Source organism: Vicia villosa, unplaced genomic scaffold (assembly GCF_029867415.1).
Source record: "Vicia villosa cultivar HV-30 ecotype Madison, WI unplaced genomic scaffold, Vvil1.0 ctg.001489F_1_1, whole genome shotgun sequence".
In the NCBI taxonomy this organism is placed as follows: domain Eukaryota; kingdom Viridiplantae; phylum Streptophyta; class Magnoliopsida; order Fabales; family Fabaceae; genus Vicia; species Vicia villosa.
The window spans coordinates 192,320-220,085 of NW_026705639.1; the positions used below are offsets into that span (position 1 = coordinate 192,320).

The window sequence follows — 27,766 nt, forward strand, 5'->3', positions numbered from 1 at the left end:
TTTATCGCCCAGATGGAAGAGTGTGTCTAAGGTTGGTACGTTCAGTAGATGGAATTCTTTACTGCAGTGTTGATCGGGTGTGGTCATACCATGGTTGTGTAATTATATTACTTAGTTATTAGGCGTATTGTATGGGTTGTACCTCAATGTTCTATTGTTGTCAATCTTTTAGAGGTATAGCGAGTGGTACACCTTTTGATGGTCAAATGTGACGTAAGGGTTGAGATTTGGATGTATGAAACATGTTTTCTGTTGGTAATATCAGATGGATTTGACCGACTGATGGAACTGTTACCTGGGAACTGGAGAGTCAGATGAAGGACTCCTATCCGAAGCTCTTTGATTGAGGTATGTTTTCGAGGACGAAAACTCTTTTAGTGGGGAAGAGTTGTAACACCCCATATTTTCTAATTATTAATTTAATCGGAATTTAAATTATTAATTGGATTAGTCGGTATTTTGGTTGGATTTATTGAATTAAATTGAGAAATAGAGTTATTGGATCAGTGTTGTGGTTAGTAAAAGAGGGGTGCTAAGGGTAGGCCTTTCTACTAAAAGATTTACTCTATTTTTCATAAAATAAGAGAAAGAAGGAAATTAGAAACCAACTAAGTGGCAAGGTTGTAATTATCTTTTAGTTGGAGGGTATTATGGACTCTAAATATTCCTTGCATGTGAACTTAAGGCCATGTTTGGTGGATAATACTACTTATCACATTTTGGGACCGGAATAGAGAGAGTGAATGAATAAAAACTTATATTCCTCTCCATCTTCTCCATTTTCGCAACTTTTGGACAGCCTCCACTAAATCGGCCATAACTCTCTACTCGTAGCTCCAAATCAGGTAATTCTTTAAGATTCGGATTTTACACGAAATTTCCTTCGATTTGATATATTAATTCGTGCCAGGGAAGTTCTCGATGAGAGAGATAAGCGGGTTTGAAGATTGGAGATTCTTGCTGAAAGTGAAGAAAAGAGGCTTACGGGTTTGATGGAGAAGAAGGGGAAAAGTCCATATTCTTGGCTAAGGTAAGGGGTGACTCTCCATTTAATCTCTATTATCGTGTTGTGAATGATGATATTGATTGGGAATGTTATTTAGATCAATAGGTTCCATATTTTGATTGTGTCAGTGTGATGATTGTGTATGTTAAAACCTATGATTATGAATCCCTAAAAGATTGAGTGGAATTATGTTTGGATCGAATGAAATAGACATGGATTAATAGACTATAGATGATAGATAATTACCATGTGTTTAGAAGTGCAGAAATTTTGGTTTTAGATCCAAATTGCAGGTTGTACAGGTGAAGTTGCGAGGAAGACGAATGGGTAAGTCGCAGGTTTTGAGAACTGCTGCCCATTTGCGTATGGTACGCGTATGGGGGAGGTGGTACGCGTATGGTACGCTCCTCGTTGTGCACTAAAATGTGTCTTTCTGCTGGTACGCGTATGGTACGCGTATGGGGCTTGGCTGGTACGCGTATGGTCTTGTGGTACGCGTATGTGTCTGTTTTGTGTGGGTTTTTGACTCTGTCCGTATGCGTATGTGTTATACCCCAAAATTTGCCCGCATCTTTTTTTAAGAAAACTCCAATCTGAAAATTAAGAGTCTCATATAATCATGAATTTTTATTTCAACAAATATCCTGACATATGAAATACCTAGTTTTTAGAATTTTTCTTATACAGTAATTTGGCTTGCAGTTGAATTTATTCTTACGCAAACGCCAAATACTGTTTATTACTTCACACATGCTTTTTATTTATTTACAGATAAATAGTACTGACACAATTGGTACAGAGTTAAATCTTTTTGCAGGCGCAGAATCAGGAAACTCAGACTGTACTGGTAACAAGTAGATTATTATTATCTTTTGTTTCCCACTAATTTTGGTACTATATTCCATTATTTTCAAAAATCTTTTCAAATCTCTTTTTCAAAAATCAAATCCTAACTTTATTCTCTACATCTCTCTTTTTCCCAACACTATCATACACTTTCTTTCAAATCTTATTTCCACTTAAATTTTCCTTTTGTACGGAATCACATCATTCCCCAACGTCTCTATCCTTCTTTCCATTATATAAATACCTCTCATTTTTTCATAAAAATCTCACATCAAATTCTAATTCATCTCTCAAATTTCTACTTCATAATCCATCCTTTCTTCTTCCCCGACAAAATGGCAAAGCGGTGGGAAACGTGTTTTCTTATGGTCATCACCATTGCTACGGTGATCATGTCTTTCTTCTGTCTACATAGCCCGGAACACTGTGGACCTGGGATGCTTATGCTCCCAATCATCTACATGTTACTATTTGTAGCATGGGTTATCAATCGTCATTCTTAAAATTTGCCGTATTTCTTATTTCTTAAATGTACCGTTTATTCGTCGTACTGTTCAATATAGTACGTAATATTTGTACTGTCAGTATTAAATGTTGTACTATTTGTCATAATATTGCTTAATTACTCAGATAATATTTTATGTGTTTTCTGCCAGTCAAATATTCATTTTTCTGTGCATTAAATGATTTTCAGGGTTATTATCGGTAATTTTGCCCGCATACAGTAAATATTAGTTATTTATTATGTCTGTGTTTTTAACAAGTCATGTAAATAACTTTCATTTTTCACATAAAACAAAAACAACAAAAAAGAAAATTAACTTTGACTGTTGATTTTTCACTCTAACTGCTACGTCAATACCTGAACAGTCAGTCGACAGCCAAACTGCTGGCAGTACAATTCTCAGTGTTTTGTACCATCAATCAAATCAATCTTTCACAATTCAAAATTCCAAGATTTTTTTTATAGAAGTCTTCTGAATATCACGCGATTAGCAGAGACTCAACACTGCACAAAAATCAGGTACGCTTAACTGTCTCCTACATAAACAGTCCCTGACTAGGGTTTTCTTGTTTTTACAAGAGAAACAAGTTTTTGAGAGCTCAAATGGATTTCATACACATCCATATATCTCAAAGTACCATCATACAAATTTTCAAACTTCAGTTCACTCAGACGCACCGTCAGCAGCTCAAACAGTCAACAGACGACCCGTTTGACCACAAAAGTCAACAGACAGTCAAAAATGAAATTTTTTGTCAAAGTCCATATTTTGTCAAAGGATTCATCATTTGATCATTGGATGATCATAATTCATCAAGGAAAGATCAAAAATCAACAAAACCCTAAGATTCAAAATTAGGGTTTTTGCCTGAAAAGTCAACTCAACTTTGACTGATCATAACTCTCTCATCCTTCATCCAAAAAATTCAAACCAAAGCTCATTTCGAAGGAAATTCAATTATCTTTCAAATGCAATTGATCCCATGGTCATTGCATTCACCATTTGAAAAATATGACCAAAGACATTACAGGTCATTTTCAAAGTCAACAAAAAGACACTTTTTTCAAAAGGACACACAAGGAGCATCAAAAATCATTTTTACATGAGACCAAAGACATTGGTTAGAGGACTCTTTGAGGTTTCCAAAAAGGGCAATATCTCCTTCATATGACAAAAATTGAAGGATTTACACCTTGTTGAAGTTGGCTAAATTTTGGAAAATGCATAAAACCAACATTGCTCAAAAATGTATTTTTTCCAAATGGGGCCAAGTTTTCATGGTTCAAACATCATTTCCATGTTATTATGGGCCTCCCACGACCAAGACCAAGCCCATAATATTTTTCTCCATTTTTTGATTTAATTTTATCATTTAAGATTAAATTAAAAAAGGAAAAAAGGGAAGGATAAAGCATAGCTTATTTTCTAAGCTAAAGCCTCCACATGTGACTTAATTATGCAGCAAGGAAAGCCTAAGGCAAGAGGTGTGGAGATCAAGCAATGGTGGCTTAAATTTTAAGCTTGAAAAGTCAAGATTCCAACAAAGACAATTAAGGCTTCTTAGCTTAGTTTTTAAGCACTCCATGGCTTATAAATAGGCTAGCATACTCCAACAATCAAAGAGAACGAAATCATAGCCCAAGCATAGCATAGAAACATCATAATTCTCACAAAAATTTCCAAACTTTGTAATTTTCATTTTCATATTTCCAATCAATATCAATACAAAACAATCATTCAAATCATCCTTTGAGGTCATATAGAGTAAGATTGGTGCACTAAACAAGTCCCTTAATACTCTAAACACGTGTATCATAATCTTCATGCTCATAACTTCATAACTTTCGTTTTCCAAATTTTCACGTGAAACAACTTAATCTAATCTTTGATTTAAGTACCTGACATCATTTAGAGTAGATTCAATGTAGATCATGCAAGGTTTCACGCCTCTAACACCTTCCACCATTGTTGGGTGTTTAAACTTGAGAAGCTTCGAGTTACATCTTCCATGGACTTTTAGCAAAAACTAATGCCACTAATGAATTCAGAGGGTCTTAATTAGGCTATCTGGGTTGTTTGCAACCATTTATTTTCGTGTTTATGCAGGTTTAACGAAGAAGGAAATCTGGAACCAAAAGCGTTGCCAAAGCCTTGAAAAAACCGTTGCCATAGCTGTGAAGAAGATGATGAACAGTGATTGAGACCTGTTGACTTCCACGCGTGCATCCCTGGTTGGCTGGTCAATCTTCAGCGCTCTCTCCCTTGTTTCTATTCGTCCACGCATACATGGTGGGACCAGACTGACTCATTGAAAGTCTTTATGATCCCATGTGACCAGTCAATGCAAGACTACCATGTGTCTCAATATCTGAGCCTTCATATTCACTTTCCAGCTCATCCAACACACCTGACACGCCAGTACATATCATAGACCACACTTATCCACCACACCTGATCATATCCTTTTATATTTTCTATTTCTATTTTAATTTTCTTTGCAAAATTAATTAAAAATAGTTTTAAAAATCCAAAAAATACACAAAAAATATTTTTAGACTTCTAAAATAGTATATTATTTTCTGAAATAAAAATATTTTATTTTTCTTCAAAATTTCAATATTTTGCATAATTAATTAGTATATATTTATATATTTGCTTTTTAATTATTCTAACCAATAAAAAAATCATAAAAAAAATTGTTCTTAATGTTAAATATTGTTTATATATTATAAACTAATTTTGTACATATTTTGAATAATTTTCTCTTTAAGTTTTAGTTATTTGTATAATTATTTGTATAATTATGTATTAATTAACTTAATCAATTTCAAATCAATTCCAAAAATTCCAAAAAAATTAGTTTTGTTTTAAAATTAATTAACAAATATTTTGTACATATTTTAAACTTAATTTCTAGGTTTAAATCTATTTTCATCTTTTTTTTCTTCATTTTAATTTAATTAATCATGCATTAATCATAATTAAAATAAATCATAAAAAATCCAAAAACATGCCTTTTATTTTTCTTGCAATTTAAATTCCTAGATAAATGTATAGGATGTCAAATTCATGTAAATAGGCTAGTTTACATTTCCTGCACAATCGATGTAATAGCGTAGATTTACTTTCCGCACTTTACATTTCCGCATTTTAATTTCCAGCAAATATAAACTGCGTGTATGTCAAAGATAAAATTGAACCGTTAGATCACTAACTTCAAAGATAAAATATCTGAATCCAATCACAATCACACTTGCACCTTTTAAGGTAATCCCTTCTCATTCTTTTCAAAATCAAAGTCAAAATTCTACTGTTTCGAGTACAAAATCGAACCTTTTGTTTATATCCGGTGAAAGGATAGATTTTTAAAGGAAATAGGATAAAGACCTTACAACTCAAGGTAGACCTCCTAGTTTGCTTGCTCAAATCAAAACAAACAAAATTCTCATACACTGTTGTTTTTCAAAACAAAACTTTCAAAAAAGACAATACTTTGTATACATCCAAACACGGATTATTACAAAGTTAACGTTCTTTTCAAAACATCTTTCGAAAGATAAACAAGCATTTTGTATACATCCACACACGGATCATTACAAAATTCAATTTACAAAAGTATTTGAAACCACATACGAGCATTCTAAAGCAATTGAAAAGTAATCGAAAGACAAGTGAGCTAAGCAAACTTAAGAGCCCATGGATAACCATGGATACAAAGGGTGCTAACACCTTCCCTTTGTATAACCTACCCCCTTACCCAGAATTTCTTAAAGGTCTTTTTTCTGTTTCTTTTATAAACCTTTCCTTAATTGGATAAAATAAAAGGTCGGTGGCGACTCTGTGAATTTTCAAAAATGCGAAAGCATTAAGCGATAAAAAAGAGTCAGTTCACGTATCTCTCCAGAACAGAGGTATGGCCCGGGATAAAAAACGGAGGTCCACAGAACTGGCGACTCTGCTGGGGAGATACTTTCAAAAAACAAAATGTTTTCAAAAGGGGTTACCTTAAGAGAATAGGTCGATGTTTTCAATTGTTTGACTTGATTGCTCTATTTTTCAAAGGTTTGTTTGGGTATTTTGCTTGTGTGAAAGATTCTAACCCGAATCTCGAGATACCTTAAGTATATGACAATAGACCAAGGAAACTGTACGGCATGTACCGATACGGTTGATCTGGTAGTCATCATTAGTGCGATACTTTGGTTTATACTGATGTCCCTTGAAAACGATCAAGGAGTATATTAGGCTTCCGAAATGTCATTAAACACTAATTTGTCTTAGAACCTTTTTAGTTGAACTTGACTTATGGCCTATTAAGTGGCTAGCTTTGAAATTGATCGAAGTTAGTTATCCTCGAGGAATATTTTGATCGGCCGCTCGAGCGCCGTATTGAGATGTTACTTCCAAGGATCATAGAACCCGAATACTGTTCTAGGACAGGTTTTAACCAACTCAACTTCAGTGGGGAGGGTATCACCTATCAGCTCCATGCAAGCCTTTAAACCTAAGGCTATTGTTTGATTTGTTTTTGTGTGCCACATGTTTGCATCATAAGCATATCATTTTTTGCACCAAACACTTCAAGGATCAAAGAGTTTACCTTTGTTTTTGCAGGTAATGGCTCCCGCCACCAAAGATTACATCCGAATCAACATCTCAACGATACCATCTGAACTAAAAGACTTAGTGTCAGAATTCCCCAGGAATGTTCAATTCACTGAAAGGCATGGTCACCTACTCCATTTGGTTACCTCAAAATTTGAAGAAGACATGATACGGGTCCTGTTCCAGTTCTTTGACCCTGAACATCATTGCTTTACCTTTCCTGATTACCAGTTGGTACCCACTTTGGAAGAATTCTCTGAACTAATTGGATTGCCTGTTCGAAATCGATTACCTTTCACTGGTTTAGAAAGGATTCCAAAACCTGAAGTCATTGCTGCTGCTTTACATCTGCGGAAATCAGAAATCGAGTCCAATTGGGAAACAAAGAGTGGAGTTAAGGGTTTGCTTGCCAAGTTCTTGTTGGAAAAGGCTCGACTACTGCTAGAAAACAAAAGTTATCCAGCTTTTGAGGAAGTTATGGCACTTTTGATCTATGGGTTGGTTTTATTCCCAAATCCCGACCAGTTCATAAGTGTACACATCATCAACCTTTTCCTAATCCGTAACCCGGTACCAACATTGCTGGGAGACATTCTACATTCTCTACACACTCGTACCATGAAGAAACGAGGAACTCTCATGTGCTGTATACCACTACTGGCTAGGTGGTTTACATTTCATCTTCCCCGATCAGTGTTGAGAAATGAACAAAGAATGCAATGGTCTCGCAGGATTATGTCTTTGTCTCATTCAGATATCCGGTGGAACAACTTCTTTCAAAGAGACATTACTATCATTGATCATTGTGGAGAGTACCCTAATGTGCCGCTCCTTGGCATCAAAGGAGGCATCACTTACAATCCCTCTTTAGCTGTACGCCAATTCGGATATGCAAGGAGCAACGGTCCTCATGACATGATTATCCATGGCATTGTGTTTGATTACGAGAATGATTCTCATAGACACCGACGAAGGTTCATACATGCATGGGGCAGTGTCTATAGAATAGAAAGCAAAACTCTGGGGCAATGGAATTCTATTCCTATGGAACCCTACCTCAGATGGGTCCGCACTCATGCTCAGAAAATCCTTATGCCATATCCTGCTGTTCTACCTGTGACTATTGAACCAGAGGTCGAAGGATATGAACCTCAAGTTATTCTACACCCGGACATGCCAACTGACCTAGAAGAGTTGCAAAAATCTTGGGTTCAACTCAAAGAGGAAAGAGACACCTTCAAATCATACTGTCAAGACTATGAGAGAAGGATATTGGAGCTCACCGGACAGCTTCAAGAAAAACAGCAGATCAACACATTCCTGGGGGCAAAGAGAAAGCGTCCACGGGAGACCTGAAGGATCATTTATTTTATTTCTGTCTTGTAAGCCCAAATGAGGCAAAGAAAAAAGAAGCAAAAAAAAAATAATAATTGATTAACTAACGTTTGTTTCTTCTTTAACAAATCTAAACTCTAAGATCCTTGAAACATTGCACACACATTTCACTTCATGCATTGCATATCATACATTGCATTCATATACATTGCACATACATTTCATACATTGCATACACATGGCATCCAGTCATACACATTGCATAACAGGTTCACATGACGGATTTCTCATCTTCTCGCTGTTTATTTCAGTCAGAAGAGATGGAATCTGAAATGAGCATCAAGAATCTCGAAGCACAAAATGCCCAAGTTCAAGTGGCAATTCTGGAACTGGCAAAGGGGCAACAAGAACTGAAAGCCCTGATAATCAAGAAGAAAAAGAAGCCCAAAGGATCTGTAGGCTTGAGTCACCTGAAAAGGAAGATCAAAATCCCAGTCAAAAAGTTCAAAAAGCCACCGATCCCTGAAACAGTCGGTGATGATGAACAAGAAGACAATCAAAGCAACCAGGGTTCTGCTAAACCCTCTCTCTCTTTAAATGAAGAAAATGATCATTCTGGGGACGAACCGGATGATGAAAAATACCAACAGGTGGAAGACCGTATGAAAGCTATGGAGATACAAAAAATACCTGGCTTAGATTTCAATGATCTAGGGCTCATCTCGGATGTTGTTATCCCTCCAAAATTCAAAGTTCCTGTCTTTGCAAAATATGATGGAGTTTCTTGCCCGAAACTACATCTGAGATCCTATGTAAGGAAGATACAACCTCATACAACGGATAACAAGTTGTGGATTCACTTCTTCCAAGAAAGTCTGTCGGGTACACAACTCGAGTGGTACTACCAGCTGGAAAATACCAAGGTTCATACTTGGGAAGAATTAGCTGCTGCTTTTTACAAACAGTACCAATACAATGCTGATCTTGCGCCAACCCGTACTCAACTAAGGGGCATGTCTATGGGACCAAAAGAAAGTTTCAAAGGATATGCACAAAAGTGGAGAGATATGGCTGGAAGGGTTCAACCACCCTTATCTGATCGCGAACTAGTCGACATGTTCATGGGCACTTTAACTGGCCCTTTCTATAGCCATTTGCTGGGAAGCTCATCATCAGGTTTCACTGACCTGATACTGACCGGAGAACGTGTCGAAAGTGGCATTCAAAATGGAAAAATTCAAATAGGTTCCTCCTCTGGTACTACAAAAAGGCCCATCAGCGGGAGAAATGAGGTCAATGCAACACAAATTCAGAAAAGTCGCAAAAGTGAGCAGCATCAATCTGTAGGGGCAGTTCTGATCTCCGCATCTGCACCTCAAAAAGATCAACAGCCAAAATATACGCATCGACCAGATGCACCAAGAAGAAATTTCACCAGAATCAACATGCCAATCTCTCAGGCATTGCAGCACTTGCTAAAAGCAGATCTGATCACATTAAAAGGTCCTCCAAAGAATGTCAACACTTCCTCTCCAAATTATCGCCCTGATGCAACATGTGCCTACCACTCAAACTTTCCAGGACATGACGCAGATCACTGCTGGGCCCTGAAAAATAAAATACAAGATATGATAGATGCTGGGGAAATTGAGTTCGATCCTCCAGAAACTCCAAATGTCATCACAGCACCTATGCCAAAGCATGACAAAACTGTTAACGCTATCCTGGACACTGTTTACATCTATGATGTGAACGAATTATCAACTCCACTCTGCGAAGTCAAAGGAAAGCTAATCCGAGCTGGTTACTTCCCAGGATGTGACCCCGACTGCTTTTACTGCTCCTGCCTGCCCAATGGTTGTGAAAATCTGAGGATGGGAATTCAAAAATGGATGGATCGCCGTATCATTATGTTTGAGAGGCTCCCTTCTATGGACGTGCTGTGCGAAGTCTTTGCAAACGGGATGAGAATAGAGGATGCCTCAGTGATCTCCAGCTTACCATTCAAAATCTCTGCCAAGGCTCCATTCAAAATTTCTGCTACACTCAAAGTGGCATCAGTAGTCATTGCTAGTCCAACTCCATTTCCATACTCCTCAGACAAAGCTGTCCCATGGGGATATGACACTAATGTTTATGTTCATGGAATTAAGCAGGGTACCTCGACTGAAGAGACCGCAAAGTTAACTACTCCAACTGTGGGTAATATTGTGGGTACCAGCAAGATCACGAGAAGTGGAAGAATCTTTTCACCAGAAATTTCTCCAAATGTTGCTGCTGGTCCAGTCCGAGTCCCAGTTCCTAATCAAGATAACAACGCTCGAGGCAAAGAGCCACAAGTTGAACAAGTTCAAACCCCGGTGGAGATCACTGCTGAGGATCCATCAAAGCAAGAAATGGAGGAAATATTGAAAATCATCTGCAAGAGTGATTACAATATTGTTGAGCAACTGGGGCACACTGCTTCAAAAATCTCAATGCTATCTCTGCTAAAATATTCAGAAGCTCATGCCAAAGCTCTGATGAAGTTCCTGAAAGCTGCGCATGTGCCTCAAGAGATCTCAGTCGACCAATTTGAGAATTGTGTTGCCAATCTAACCGTGAGCAATGGTCTCGGTTTCTCCGATGTGGATCTAACCCCTGCTGGAAAAAATCACAACAAAGCCTTACATATCTCCATTGAATGTAATGGCACCACTCTATCTCATGTGCTAGTAGATAACGGTTCTTCTTTGAACGTGTTACCGAAAACAGTACTAGAAAAGCTTGACTTCGAAGGAATTGTGTTACAACCAAGTGATGTTGTGGTAAGAGCCTTTGACGGGTCAACCAGAACGGTATACGGAAAAGTGAATCTCCCAATCAGAGTGGGTTCTCAAATCTTCGATTCTATCTTTTACGTAATGGAAATTCACCCAGCCTACTCCTGTTTACTTGGACGTCCTTGGATACATGGGGCAAACGCTGTAACTTCTACCCTGCATCAGAAGTTAAAATATCCAGTAAAAGGAAAGATTGTCACAGTCTATGGCGAAGAGGAATATGTGGTTAGTCACCTAAGCAATTCCAAATATGTTGAGTTGGAGGACGAATTCATCGAAACTCCATGCCAATCATTTGAGGTGGTCTCCCCAGATGTCTCTACCACCAAGCATATTCCTGCTACTCCAACTACAACTATGGCTTCTCTCAAAGATGCCAAAGCCATGATTGAACAGGGTGATTGCACAGTATGGGGACAGCTTCCCGATATACCCTACAAGTCTGACAAGCTAGGCCTGGGCTATGATAGTGAAAATCAAAAGAATGATCAAGGTCCTCGTTCTGGAGGATTAATGTCACACTTCGTCAGCCAAGAAGTAAACGCTATTGAAGATGAAGGAGTGTTCTTGAACCATATCATTCAGCCATATCCAGATGAGATTCCACCCATTTCCATGGGAATGTGGGATGCTGTGGGAGAACCAAACGGCGGGTATAATTATCAGTATACCACACCTCAGAATTCTTATATTGCTATGGAAGACATTACCCCGACTGGATGGGGTGATCAAATTGGAAATGACGAAAGTTTCACAAGTCCCGTCACTGAGCAATATCAAAATACACCCAAAGAAGTATGGGACACGCTAGGAGAACCCAGCGGCAAATATGACTATATGGTGAAATATTCCGCTCCTCCGAGCTCACAAATTGCTATGGAGGACATTGTCCCAACTGGATGGGATGAACAGTACGATGACAATTTCGCTCTTGAAGAAGCCAGGGAAATACCAAATAACGAGGGTTGCTTTCTGTCACAATACACTCCTCATCAGGATGCACAAGTCTCTATTCAAAACATCATCCCGACTGCATGGGACGGCCTTATCGAGCATCTCGCTCAGCCAACAGAGATATCTCAGCCTGGGCTCTCGTATCCAGCAGAGTATATCCCTTATCCCGAAGGATCACCGGCTCATTTTCCCACTAATGAAATCAATGCTGTGGAAGATGAAGAAGACAACTACAACTGGAACAGCTGGGTACCCCCTGCTCACAACAGTGGATTGAACAACTGGAAAGCTGAGGATGTGATCTCCTTTGACCAGGAGTAAATGCCATTTCCTGTTTTCTTTGTGTATATTGTGCAAAGATAAGAATGGTTCCTGAACAATCGAACCATGAGCTTGAAAGCCGTGTGCCTTAGCACATCGGTCCTTCTATAAGGGCTTATCATATCATGATCATGTGCATTCAATAAAATCATGGGACGCTTGCATATTTAAATTTTATGATCCTTTTTCCTTCTTTCTTCGCTTTCAAATAGCTATGTTTTTTTCTTCACACACACTCACATAACTAACATGCAGATTCACATACACTCTGGATCCAGTCAACAACGATTCTGCTATTGCCCGTCATGACTTTGAAAATCCGATCTACCAAACTGAGGACGAAAGTGAGGAAGATTGTGAAGTGCCAAGAGAAATTGCAAGGCTGCTAGAACAAGAAGACAAGGCCATACAGCCTCACGAGGAGCCAATTGAGGTCATCAACTTGGGCAGCAACGAAGAAAAGAAAGAAGTCAAAATAGGGGCTGATTTAGAACACAGCATCAAGCAAAGACTGATTCAAATGCTGCGAGACTACGTCGAGATATTCGCCTGGTCCTATGAAGATATGCCAGGCCTTGACACGGACATTGTAGTTCATCGCCTGCCAATCAAAGAAGGTAGCACTCCAGTCAAACAGAAACTACGAAGGAGTAGGCCTGATATGTCAAAAAAGATCAAAGACGAGGTTGAAAAACAGTTCAATGCCGGATTCCTAAAAGTTGTAAGTTATCCTCCTTGGATAGCTAACATCGTGCCTGTACCTAAAAAAGACGGGAAAGTCAGAATGTGCGTGGACTACAGAGATCTGAACCGGGCAAGCCCCAAAGATGATTTCCCTTTACCACACATCGATGTACTGGTTGACAATACCGCACAATGCAAGGTATTCTCCTTTATGGACGGATTCTCAGGGTACAATCAAATCAAGATGGCACCCGAAGACATGGAAAAAACAACCTTCACAACACCCTGGGGAACCTTTTGTTACAAAGTAATGCCCTTTGGTCTGAAAAACGCAGGAGCAACCTATCAACGTGCAATGGTAGCGCTATTTCATGATATGATTCATCAAGAAATAGAGGTGTATGTCGATGACATGATTGCAAAATCCAACACTGAGGAAGAACATCTGGGTCATTTACACAAGTTGTTTGACAGACTCAAGAAATACAAGTTGCGACTGAACCCAAATAAGTGTACCTTTGGAGTAAGATCCGGCAAACTCTTAGGTTTCATCGTCAGCAGCAAAGGTATTGAGGTTGATCCCGCCAAGGTTAAAGCCATTCAAGAAATGCCTATACCTCGTACCGAGAAACAAGTCAGAGGATTCTTGGGACGTCTAAATTACATCGCCCGATTCATTGCCCACATGACTACTACTTGTGTGCCGATCTTCAAACTGTTGAAGAAAGATCAAGTGGAAAGGTGGAATGACAAATGCCAGTTAGCCTTTGACAAAATCAAAGAATATCTCCAAAAACCTCCAATCTTGTTGCCACCTGTGGAAGGCAGACCTCTGATAATGTACCTAACTGTGTTAGAAGACTCAATGGGGTGTGTACTAGGACAACATGACGAATCCGGCCGAAAGGAGCACGCAATCTACTATCTTAGCAAAAAGTTTACCGATTGTGAAACAAGATACTCACTACTCGAAAAAACTTGTTGTGCCTTAGCTTGGGCAGCTCGCCGGCTAAGACAGTACATGCTAAATCACACCACTTTCCTAATCTCCAAGATGGATCCCATCAAATACGTGTTCGAAAAACCTGCTCTCTCTGGAAGAATAGCGAGATGGCAAATGATCTTAACAGAATATGACATTCAATACACTTCACAAAAAGCAATCAAAGGAAGTGTGGTAGCTGATCATCTGGCTCATCAAGCAGTGGATGATTATCAAGCATTGAACTTTGACTTCCCAGACGAAGACATTATGCTAGTCAATGACTACAAACAACCAGGACCAGAAGAAGGACCCGAGCCAGGATCCCGGTGGACTATGGTTTTTGACGGAGCTTCTAATGCACTTGGCAATGGCATCGGAGCTGTGATCATTTCCCCCGCAGGAAGTTACACACCGTTTACTGCCAGATTATGCTTCAATTGCACTAACAATATAGCCGAATACGAAGCATGTATTCTGGGTCTCAAAGCTGCAATCGATCTAAGAATCAAATTCCTGGAAGTCTACGGAGACTCGGCCTTGGTAATCTACCAAGTCAAAGGGGAATGGGACACGAAGCACCCGAATCTAATTCCTTACAAAGAATATGTGCTGAGTTTGATTCCTTACTTCGAAGAAATCACTTTCGAACACATCCCACGCGAGAAAAATCAACTAGCTGATGCTTTAGCTACCATGTCATCCATGTTCAAAGTCTGGTGGGACAACGAGGCGCCTATGATCACCATTTACAGGCAAGATGAACCATCCTATTGCAATGAGATCAATACCGAAGGAACCGAGGAAAAACCATGGTTCCATGAAGTAAAAAGATATCTCGAAGCTCAGGAGTACCCTGAAGGGGCATCCATTAATGACAAAAAGTTTCTAAGGAGGTTTGCTGCCAAATTCTTTCTAAGCAATGGAACCTTATACAAACGCAACCATGACTCGACTTTACTTCGCTGTGTAAACAAGAAGGAAGCAGAACAGATCATGGAAGAAATACACAATGGTGCCTTCGGTACTCATTCCAGTGGACATACAATGGCTAAAAAGATCTTGAGAGCGGGTTATTACTGGTCTACCATGGAAACAGACTGCCATCATCACTCCCGAACATGTCACAAATGCCAGATATACGCTGACAAAGTACATGTACCTCCAGTTCCATTAAGCGTCCTGACGGCTCCTTGGCCTTTTGCAATGTGGGGTATTGATATGATTGGAGAAATCAAACCTACTTCCTCCAACGGACATCGCTTTATCCTGGTCGCTATTGACTACTTCACAAAGTGGGTAGAAGCAGCTTCATTTGCTTGTGTTACCAAGAATGTGGTGGCCCGGTTCATCAAATACAATCTCATTTGTCGGTACGGCATCCCTGAACGGATTATCACGGACAATGGCACAAATCTAAACAACAAAATGATTACTGAACTTTGCACACAGTTCAAGATCAAGCATCATAATTCCTCTCCATATCGACCAAAGATGAACGGCGCGGTGGAAGCTGCCAACAAGAACATCAAGAAAATCATACAAAAAATGACAGTAACCTACAAAGACTGGCATGAGATGTTGCCTTTTGCCTTTCATGGTTATCGCACATCTGCGCGTACTTCAACAGGGGCAACTCCATTCTCCTTAGTCTATGGTATGGAGGCAGTTCTTCCAATTGAAATTCAGATTCCTTCCCTAAGGATTATGAAAGAAGCCAATCTAGACGAAGACGATTGGATTCAAACACGGTTGGACCAGATAAACTTGATTGATGAGAAAAGGCTCGCAGCTATTTGTCATGGTCAGCTATACCAAAAGCGTATGATCAAAGCCTTCAACAAAAAAGTCAAAAGTCAAGCATACCAAACTGGTGGCTTGGTTGTCAAACGCATCATCTTACCACAAGGTGATCCCAGAGGCAAATGGACTCCCACCTACGAGGGACCATTCATAATCAAGAAAATATTCTCCGACGGCGCCATGTTGCTTACCACCATGGATGGCGAGGATTTCCCACACCCTGTGAATGCGGACATAGTCAAAAAATACTTCTCTTAAAAAGAAAAAAAACAGCTCGCTAAGTTGAAAACCTGAAAGGGCAACTTAGGCAAAAAAATGAGCGTCTCGGTGGATTGAAAACCCGAAAGGGCGGTCCAGGCAAAAGTTAGAGACTAAACAAATACTATCCCGGTAGGCTGAAAACCTGAAAGGGCGGCCTAGGCAAAAGTTAGGGAATGAAGCATACAACAGTGTTCCGTTCAGCTGCCTACTCACCATCAAGATTCAACACCTCAAAGACACCGATCAGTCCATTCACTTTCTTCCAACAAGTGAGGGATGAGATGCTCGAGGACAGATTGGCAATAGCAGAGTTGAAACTTGACTGGATTGTTTTCACATAGCTATTTATCTCTATAAATATTTTCCAAAACTTTCTGACAGTTTCCTACTTCTAGGATTGTTGTCTCCCTGTGCTAACCAGCCTATCATGGCTCTTTTTCAAAAATCAATGCAGCTTAGGCTCAAAAATCACCATTTTCACTTGTTCTGTTTAAATACGTAAGCGTCCCAATGATAATTTTGAATGAACATGTGCATTTGAATATGATTGATGTTTACCAGGAAAAACAGGAATATCATTCAAGAAATGTCCCAATTATCTGGACATCATCCCATCAGAAGAAAATCCCCAAGAGAAACGCATTTCTCAGCAAATTCCTCAAAAAGATTTTCTCTTCAAAAGAAGTCTTATCCCCCAGCAGGGTTGTTCCAGATTACTATCTTCAGAAGGTGTGATCCCCGCACCCGGACTTGGTCAGATAGTGCATCGGAGGATTATGCATCTTCCTCATTCCCATTTGAAAGGGCATCAGAACTTCCAGCTACCTTTCATTCTCAAGAGATATTCAAAGATCCTTCAACAGAATACCAGGGTTCTCAAAGAATTTCCCCAGCCAAGGGTACTCAAACAAGACAAAAGATCATCAACGATCACAATATAGTCATATCCAGATGACTGGCGGAAATTTATTTTCCCAAATAAAATCTCGACATCTCACATTCATACATCACATATTCATATTCATACATCATATTCATACATCATATTCATACATCATGCATCATGCGCATATTCATACGCATATTCATACACAACATCACATGCATATTTCTCCGGGAATATCTCACACTTACATGCATCATAAACATTGCATATCACTAACTTGATTTTTCAGGTAGACGGATATCTTCAACAAAGATGTTCTCAATCACATGCAGTGTTCACCTGAATTCCATGAACAGTTCTCTCAGATATAATCAAGCCGAAGATTCATTCTGATCACTTACCAACTCAAAAACAGACATTGCAGATCTAAAGTTGATACCTCAGACGGTTCCAGAACGATCTAACATCGCAGATCTAAAGTTTATACCTCATACGGTTCCAGAACGATCTAACATCGCAGATCTAAAGTTGATACCTCAGACGGTTCCAGAACGATCTAACATCGCAGATCTAAAGTTGATACCTCAGACGGTTCCAGAACGATCTAACATCGCAGATCTAAAGTTGATACCTCAGACGGTTCCAGAACGATCTAACATCGCAGATCTAAAGTTGATACCTCAGACGGTTCCAAAACGATCTAACATCGCAGATCTAAAGTTGATACCTCAGATGGTTCCAGAACGATCTAATATTGCAGATCTAAAGCGATACCTCAGACGGTTCCAGAACGATCTAACGTTGCAGATCTAAAGCGATACCTCAGACGGTTCCAGAACGATCTAACATTGAAGATCTAAAGTCGATACCTCAGACGGTTCAAGAATGATCTAACATCAAAGATCTAAAGCTGATACCTCAAACGGTTCCACAATGATCAACTTTCAAAATCTAAAGCAGAAAAAACTTTGGGCAAGTTCCGTAGCAATCATCCTCCAAGACTTAAAGCCGTAACCTTGGACGGTTCCGAAACAGTCAACACAAAGACTTTCAAATCCTTCATCAAGATATAATCAATGGATTCATTCTAATGAACAAACCCTCAACTCATTTACCAGGTGGCATCTAAAAGCCCATCTCAGGTAATGTTCCAATCTGCCAACAACATTTCGAAGACGACATTCAAATGCAACTTCCAACATCTCTTCTGATCAAGGTAAGTGCAAATTTTCAGGGCATCTAAATATTCAATCATCTTCTACCTTCAGATTTCAGACAATCTCTTCAGGTTTAAGAAGATTGAATAGGGGCAACTGTTATACCCCAAAATTTGCCCGCATCTTTTTTCAAGAAAACTCCAATCTGAAAATTAAGAGTCTCATATAATCATGGATTTTTATTTCAACAAATATCCTGACATATGAAATACTTAGTTTTTAGAATTTTTCTTATACAGTAATTTGGCTTGCAGTTGAATTTATTCTTACGCAAACGCCAAATACTGTTTATTACTTCACACATGCTATTTATTTATTTACAGATAAATAGTACTGACACAATTGGTACAGAGTTAAATCTTTTTGCAGGCGCAGAATCAGGAAACTCAGACTGTACTGGTAACAAGTAGATTATTATTATCTTTTGTTTCCCACTAATTTTGGTACTATATTCCATTATTTTCAAAAATCTTTTCAAATCTCTTTTTCAAAAATCAAATCCTAACTTTATTCTCTACATCTCTCTTTTTCCCAACACTATCATACACTTTCTTTCAAATCTTATTTCCACTTAAATTTTCCTTTTGTACGGAATCACATCATTCCCCAACGTCTCTATCCTTCTTTCCATTATATAAATACCTCTCATTTTTTCATAAAAATCTCACATCAAATTCTAATTCATCTCTCAAATTTCTACTTCATAATCCATCCTTTCTTCTTCCCCGACAAAATGGCAAAGCGGTGGGAAACGTGTTTTCTTATGGTCATCACCATTGCTACGGTGATCATGTCTTTCTTCTGTCTACATAGCCCGGAACACTGTGGACCTGGGATGCTTATGCTCCCAATCATCTACATGTTACTATTTGTAGCATGGGTTATCAATCGTCATTCTTAAAATTTGCCGTATTTCTTATTTCTTAAATGTACCGTTTATTCGTCGTACTGTTCAATATAGTATGTAATATTTGTACTGTCAGTATTAAATGTTGTACTATTTGTCATAATATTGCTTAATTACTCAGATAATATTTTATGTGTTTTCTGCCAGTCAAATATTCATTTTTCTGTGCATTAAATGATTTTCAGGGTTATTATCGGTAATTTTGCCCGCATACAGTAAATATTAGTTATTTATTATGTCTGTGTTTTTAACAAGTCATGTAAATAACTTTCATTTTTCACATAAAACAAAAACAACAAAAAAGAAAATTAACTTTGACTGTTGATTTTTCACTCTAACTGCTACGTCAATACCTGAACAGTCAGTCGACAGCCAAACTGCTGGCAGTACAATTCTCAGTGTTTTGTACCATCAATCAAATCAATCTTTCACAATTCAAAATTCCAAGATTTTTGTTCTAGAAGTCTTCTGAATATCATGCGATTAGCAGAGACTCAACACTGCACAAAAATCAGGTACGCTTAACTGTCTCCTACATAAACAGTCCCTGACTAGGGTTTTCTTGTTTTTACAGGAGAAACAAGTTTTTGAGAGCTCAAATGGATTTCATACACATCCATATATCTCAAAGTACCATCATACAAATTTTCAAACTTCAATTCACTCAGACGCACCGTCAGCAGCTCAAACAGTCAACAGACGACCCGTTTGACCAAAAAAGTCAACAGACAGTCAAAAATGAAATTTTTTGTCAAAGTCCATATTTTGTCAAAGGATTCATCATTTGATCATTGGATGATCATAATTCATCAAGGAAAGATCAAAAATCAACAAAACCCTAAGATTCAAAATTAGGGTTTTTGCCTGAAAAGTCAACTCAACTTTGACTGATCATAACTCTCTCATCCTTCATCCAAAAAATTCAAACCAAAGCTCATTTCGAAGGAAATTCAATTATCTTTCAAATGCAATTGATCCCATGGTCATTGCATTCACCATTTGAAAAATATGACCAAAGACATTACAGGTCATTTTCAAAGTCAACAAAAAGACACTTTTTTCAAAAGGACACACAAGGAGCATCAAAAATCATTTTTACATGAGACCAAAGACATTGGTTAGAGGACTCTTTGAGGTTTCCAAAAAGGTTAAGATCTCCTTCATATGACAAAAATTGAAGGATTTACACCTTGTTGAAGTTGGCTAAATTTTGGAAAATGCATAAAACCAACATTGCTCAAAAATGTGTTTTTTCCAAATGGGGCCAAGTTTTCATGGTTCAAACATCATTTCCATGTTATTATGGGCCTCCCACGACCAAGACCAAGCCCATAACATTTTTCTCCATTTTTTGATTTAATTTTATCATTTAAGATTAAATTAAAATGGAAAAAAGGGAAGGATAAAGCATAGCTTATTTTCTAAGCTAAAGCCTCCACATGTGACTTAATTATGCAGCAAGGAAAGCCTAAGGCAAGAGGTGTGGAGATCAAGCAATGGTGGCTTAAATTTTAAGCTTGAAAAGTCAAGATTCCAACAAAGACAATTAAGGCTTCTTAGCTTAGTTTTTAAGCACTCCATGGCTTATAAATAGGCTAGCATACTCCAACAATCAAAGAGAACGAAATCATAGCCCAAGCATAGCATAGAAACATCATAATTCTCACAAAAATTTCCAAACTTTGTAATTTTCATTTTCATATTTCCAATCAATATCAATACAAAACAATCATTCAAATCATCCTTTGAGGTCATATAGAGTAAGATTGGTGCACTAAACAAGTCCCTTAATACTCTAAACACGTGTATCATAATCTTCATGCTCATAACTTCATAACTTTCGTTTTCCAAATTTTCACGTGAAACAACTTAATCTAATCTTTGATTTAAGTACCTGACATCATTTAGAGTAGATTCAATGTAGATCATGCAAGGTTTCACGCCTCTAACACCTTCCACCATTGTTGGGTGTTTAAACTTGAGAAGCTTCGAGTTACATCTTCCATGGACTTTTAGCAAAAACTAATGCCACTAATGAATTCAGAGGGTCTTAATTAGGCTATCTGGGTTGTTTGCAACCATTTATTTTCGTGTTTATGCAGGTTTAATGAAGAAGGAAATCTGGAACCAAAAGCGTTGCCAAAGCCTTGAAAAAACCGTTGCCATATCTGTGAAGAAGATGATGAACAGTGATTGAGACCTGTTGACTTCCACGCGTGCATCCCTGGTTGGCTGGTCAATCTTCAGCGCTCTCTCCCTTGTTTCTATTCGTCCACGCATACATGGTGGGACCAGACTGACTCATTGAAAGTCTTTATGATCCCATGTGATCAGTCAATGCAAGACTACCATGTGTCTCAATATCTGAGCCTTCAGATTCACTTTCCAGCTCATCCAACGCACCTGACACGCCAGTACATATCATAGACCACACTTATCCACCACACCTGATCATATCCTTTTATATTTTCTATTTCTATTTTAAATTTCTTTGCAAAATTAATTAAAAATAGTTTTAAAAATCCAAAAAATACACAAAAAATATTTTTAGACTTCTAAAATAATATATTATTTTCTGAAATAAAAATATTTTATTTTTCTTCAAAATTTCAATATTTTGCATAATTAATTAGTATATATTTATATATTTGCTTTTTAATTATTCTAACCAATCAAAAAATCATAAAAAAAATTGTTCTTAATGTTAAATATTGTTTATATATTATAAACTAATTTTGTACATATTTTGAATAATTTTCTCTTTAAGTTTTAGTTATTTGTATAATTATTTGTATAATTATGTATTAATTAACTTAATCAATTTCAAATCAATTCCAAAAATTCCAAAAAAATTAGTTTTGTTTTAAAATTAATTAACAAATATTTTGTACATATTTTAAACTTAATTTCTAGGTTTAAATCTATTTTCATCTTTTTTTTCTTCATTTTAATTTAATTAATCATGCATTAATGATAATTAAAATAAATCATAAAAAATCCAAAAACATGCCTTTTATTTCTTGCAATTTAAATTCCTAGATAAATGTATAGGATGTCAAATTCATGTAAATAGGCTTGTTTACATTTCCTGCACAATCGATGTAATAGCGTAGATTTACTTTCCGCACTTTACATTTCCGCATTTTAATTTCCAGCAAATATAAACTGCGTGTATGTCAAAGATAAAATTGAACCGTTAGATCACTAACTTCAAAGATAAAATATCTGAATCCAATCACAATCACACTTGCACCTTTTAAGGTAATCCCTTCTCATTCTTTTCAAAATCAAAGTCAAAATTCTACTGTTTCGAGTACAAAATCGAACCTTTTGTTTATATCCGGTGAAAGGATCGATTTTTAAAGGAAATAGGATAAAGACCTTACAACTCAAGGTAGACCTCCTAGTTTGCTTGCTCAAATCAAAACAAACAAAATTCTCATACACTGTTGTTTTTCAAAACAAAACTTTCAAAAAAGACAATACTTTGTATACATCCAAACACGGATTAGTACAAAGTTAACGTTCTTTTCAAAACATCTTTCGAAAGATAAACAAGCATTTTGTATACATCCACACACGGATCATTACAAAATTCAATTTACAAAAGTATTTGAAACCACATATGAGCATTCTAAAGCAATTGAAAAGTAATCGAAAGACAAGTGAGCTAAGCAAACTTAAGAGCCCATGGATAACCATGGATACAAAGGGTGCTAACACCTTCCCTTTGTATAACCTACCCCCTTACCCAGAATTTCTTAAAGGTCTTTTTTCTGTTTCTTTTATAAACCTTTCCTTAATTGGATAAAATAAAAGGTCGGTGGCGACTCTGTGAATTTTCAAAAATGCGAAAGCATTAAGCGATAAAAAAGAGTCAGTTCACGTATCTCTCCAGAACAGAGGTATGGCCCGGGATAAAAAACGGAGGTCCACAGTATGATACGCGTATGGCTTGTGTTTTGTGGAAAATTGGCTCCGTTGGTACGCGTATGGTACGCGTATGGCCAGCGTGACTTGCAGATTTTGCTGTTCTGTGATTTTAAGAGTTCGATGATGAGTAACTTTTAAAATGCTAATCTATTTGGAATGGTGTTTGATTTATGATGATTAGAATGAGATAAATCGTATGATTGATTGATATATGATTTTATTGAATGATGCAATTGTATATATATATTGAACATACTTATTAACGATGATGATGATGAATGATGATGATGAATGAGTATAGATGATGCTACTCATAGTATGATGATGATGATAGTATGTTATATATATTGTTTGCATGCATTCATAATCATTGATGAGGGCTGTATCCTAAAGATGAGAGGATTCAGTGAAGGGCAATATTCCCATTGTGTGGAATCTGTGCTGGCAGGGCCGTATCTGGATGATGATAGATCGGTCGGTGGGTTTCCCCATTGATGATGTTGGTACCACATGCATAGTGTCAGTTTCATACGTATGCATGATTTGTTTTATAACATGATTAATATATGTTATGTGATGACTTGATGTCTGTGGATGTGTGATGATGATGTGTTTGAATATGAAACAATTGGGTGAATGATGTAACTATGATATATTTTTATTTATGATGCAATAACATTGGTTAACTATGGTGAGACTCACCCTTACTTGTTGTCATTTTCAGATTGAGGGTAGCGGCGTGACTTGGTGAGGATTAGCTCATAAGTCGGTTTAGTTGTTGTGTCGGTGTCATGCTCTGATAGATGTAACACTGGGAACGTGATGTTTTGAGTTTCGATTATAACTCTATTGATTTATTTTATTTGAAGTCTGATACATTAATGATGTAATGTGGACTTGATGATTCAATTCCGCTGTGTAAACATGATTTTTATCTAATGAGTTATAATCAGATGTTTTCAGTGAATGCATGACATATGCCGAACGTGTGTTTTCTTTTATTTATGAATTGTGGCACCTCTTTACATGTTACTCTGATAAATAATTGTTTAATTGCCGCGGGGTATTAGAGGGGTGTTACATCGAACATTTGGTTGCGCCGCGAACTGATGAAACAATTGAGGTGTCCAACTCAGCTCAGTTGGCGCCGCGTCCAGCCTGTTGGCGCCGCGAACTGAGCGTGACCAGGATGGGTGTTTGGGCTTCTCAAGTCTGACTTTGGAGACACACTTTTAAGGAAAAACGTGAGAAACAAAAAAAGACACTTTTTGGGTTATCCTATTCTATTGGTGCTGAAAGGAGGCAAAAGGAACTTCAATCATTAGTTTTTGTTTTATTAGAAAACCAAAATTGGGGTTTTGATATAACTTAGATTTTGGAGAGAGAGAAGAAACACACTCTATATGCTGCAGAAAGCAAAAGAGAGAAAAGAGGAAAAAAGCCAAAAACGAATTTCATCATTCTTGTATGCTTGCAACCATGGTGATGAGGAAGTAAACACTTTTCTTTGCTAAGATTAGAGGTAGCTATTCCTCTACTCTATGTATTCCTATTGAACAATCTTGTATGTGAATCTATTTGAATGAATGTAGAATGAATCTTTTGTGTTAACGCTCTTATCTTTGATTTATATTATTGTAGAAATAGGTAGTATAAATATTGCTCTAAAGGTTCATTCAAATGGTTTATAAATCCTAGACATAGGTTTATGAAGTATTTTTCTATTTTGTATTGATAAGAAAAAGATTGTTGAAATGATGTTTTGAGTTAAGAAATTGCCAAAGGATTGTTTTAACAAGTTTCACAATTTTGACTTAGACATAAGCATTATTGAGAGGATACTAGATTATGTTCATGAAATTAGCATTCACATACTTGGTTTGAGAAGATACATGAGTTGGAATAGTGAGACCTAATCTTGGCAAAGTTTCATTTTTAATTGAGAAAATTACCTTTTACTATTTTGCTTTATATGTGAAAAAGTCAAGAACAATTCCAAAGCAACCCAAACCACTTTTTAATTGTCAACTTAAAACAATCACAACTATAGAACGGCGGTAATATCACCCAATCTCTGTGGATACGATATAAAAAATATCTGCCGAAAATATACTTTTCAACAAAAATCTTCTCAAATCCTCCCTTAAGTTTGCCTGCTCCAGAGGTTCCTATTTCCAAGCATGAACAACCTGTTGTTATTGTTACTACTAGGTCGCTAGAAGCTGTTACTGCTGATGTTTCTAGTGTTGAAAGATCTCTTGCTGGTGATCAACCTTCTAGTTCTGCTATGGTGTTGACTGAAGGTCAAACGTCTGGCTCTAAGGGTAAATAAGCTATGGTGATTGAATACCAACCAACTGGGCTGCAGGCTATTTCGGAAAAATAACAGGAAGAAAATCATCACATCCATCAACAATTGGATAAGTAGGATGAAACGATTGCAGCTAAGGGTACTACATTGAAGAAGATGTCTTTACTGTTGAAGGAGTTCACGACAAAGTTGGAGAAGAAGGATGTTTAGACCATACCCCTTTGTATTAGAACTTAAGAATAGTTTTCTTTTGTTTTTGAAAAAATTGTATCTTTATCCTTTATTTTCATTGAAATTTTATTTTCTTTGTCTAAAAGTATTTTTGATCATGACAAAGGGGGAGAAAAGTAATGATTTAGATGATACCTAATCTAATGCTCAAATCCCAAACATGATATAAGATGCTTTTGCTACTAAGCCATGTTTGATGTTTGATTCAACAACTTAGCAAAAGTTCACTAGTTTTCATATACAGGTTATATGTATAGCTATAAGAAGATCATTGTCATACCCCAAAATTTTTCCACACTATTTCTCCTATTCAAATTCAAATCAAGATACAAAGCTCCAAGACACTCTCCTAAGCAAAAGATCAGAAACTAGGGTTTGGTTTGTTCAAAGGAAAATCAATGAATCAATGGATCCAAGGCATCCCATATGGCCCAAGATACCTCATATTACCTCTATAACAAGTATCAAGTCTCAGCTTAAAGGATTGGTCACTCAATTGTTCAGAAAGTCAATAGTCGACTGGGTTAACCTAAAAGTCAACTGTGGTCAAAGTAAAGTCAAAACTCCTGATTTTTTGTCAAGATCCTCATATTGAAGTATCATTCACAATTTGATCAAGAATTGATCATGGTTTATCAAGTAAAGATCAAAAATCAACAAATCAAAAAGTTTCTAAATTAGGGTTTGAGTAGGAAAAGTCAACTGAACTTTGACCAGCCATAACTCCTACATGGAACATCAGAAATTTTCCATCCAAAGCTCATTTTGAAGGAAATTGCATTCTCTACAATTTTTTCTCTCACATGCCAAGTCTAAAAATGCTTCAGTTGGAAGATATGGACCAAAACATTATAGGTCCTTTTCAAAAGTCAACAAAAAGTCACTTTTTTCAAAAGGACACACAAGGAGTATGGAAAATTATTTTGATATTAGACCAAAGACACTGGTTATAGGACTCTCTAAGGTTTCTAAATAGTCCTAGAACATTTCCATACCTCAAAAATTGAGAGAGATAGACCTTGTCAAAGTTGGGCTATTTTGGAGGGAAAAATGTGAAAGAATTGAATTATTTTTGCAAATGGGCCCAAGATATTTTGATTCAATCTTGATCCAGAAGTTATCCAAAGCCTAAGAATCAATTGTCACGAATTTACTTGAATTATCTGATTTATTAGGAATTTTTATTCATATTAAAAATGATTAAAAATCAAATAAATCATATAATTAGAAGAAATTTGATTTTATTTTATTCATAATTCATTCCAATCATCAATTAACACAAAATATTGATTCAAATTCGTGGAAAATAGATTGGCATAATATTGGATCATATTGGCTAATTTTAGAAAGGATCCATGGCATATTTTCAATCAAATTTTCATCACATTCAATCTTTGATTCAATAAAGATTTGATCAATTTCTCTTGACCTAATCATTCCTCTATATATACTGATCAAGTCCATAGCACAAGGGTTACGAATTTCTGCTCTCAAAGAACCCTAACCCGAGTTTCAAAAAGCAAGAAAATCTTGAACATCAATTCTGCAGTGCAAGCCAATTCAAGGTTTCTAATCGATCTCAATACGTTCCTTGGGAGTTTCTGGAGCGATACCAATCATCACACAAGGGCAATACCTCCAGAATCATCTTCTGCAAGCTCTGGTTTGTGCCACTTTAAGTTTGCTCGATTACACTCTCTCACGCATCATAAACGAATTTCATTCATATATTTGTGTTTGTTATAATGTTATGGACGATTCTGGATGTTTAATTGCTATTATGTGTACGATTGGGGGGTCTGCCATTGTTAGGGTTTCAAAATCCCAATTGGGGTTTTCTGTTTCAGGTAAAATTAGGCTTAACCATTAGTGCTAACAATCTCGCAAGGTCTGGACGATCTTAGTTATGGGGTCGCGAAGAATTTTTGTATCGTTTTGGTAGGATTCGCTATTTTGTAGGGCTATGGCAACGATGAAGCAACCGTCGCTAAAGGCATGAACACCTAAAACGACGGACGGAGGTTGAAGAAGGGTGGCGTGTCACCTCCCTATTGGCTGAGGCTGCGCGCGCTTTTGGTTCAAACCTCAGACCAATCCAATGCATTAAGACGCACACGCGTGCCATACTCCTTCGCTGATCCAACCACCAGATCTCT

At 37.3% G+C, this 27,766-nt stretch overlaps 1 long non-coding RNA gene across 1 annotated transcript; it reads left to right on the top strand.

Annotated features, from left to right (window-relative positions):
* Positions 1–740: 740 nt before the first annotated feature.
* LOC131635459 (uncharacterized) lies at positions 741–23,911 on the top strand. The gene is made up of 3 exons (XR_009293822.1): positions 741–845; positions 911–1,030; positions 23,793–23,911. It is a non-coding gene; the product is annotated as an uncharacterized LOC131635459 (long non-coding RNA).
* The last annotated feature ends 3,855 nt before the right edge of the window (positions 23,912–27,766 follow it).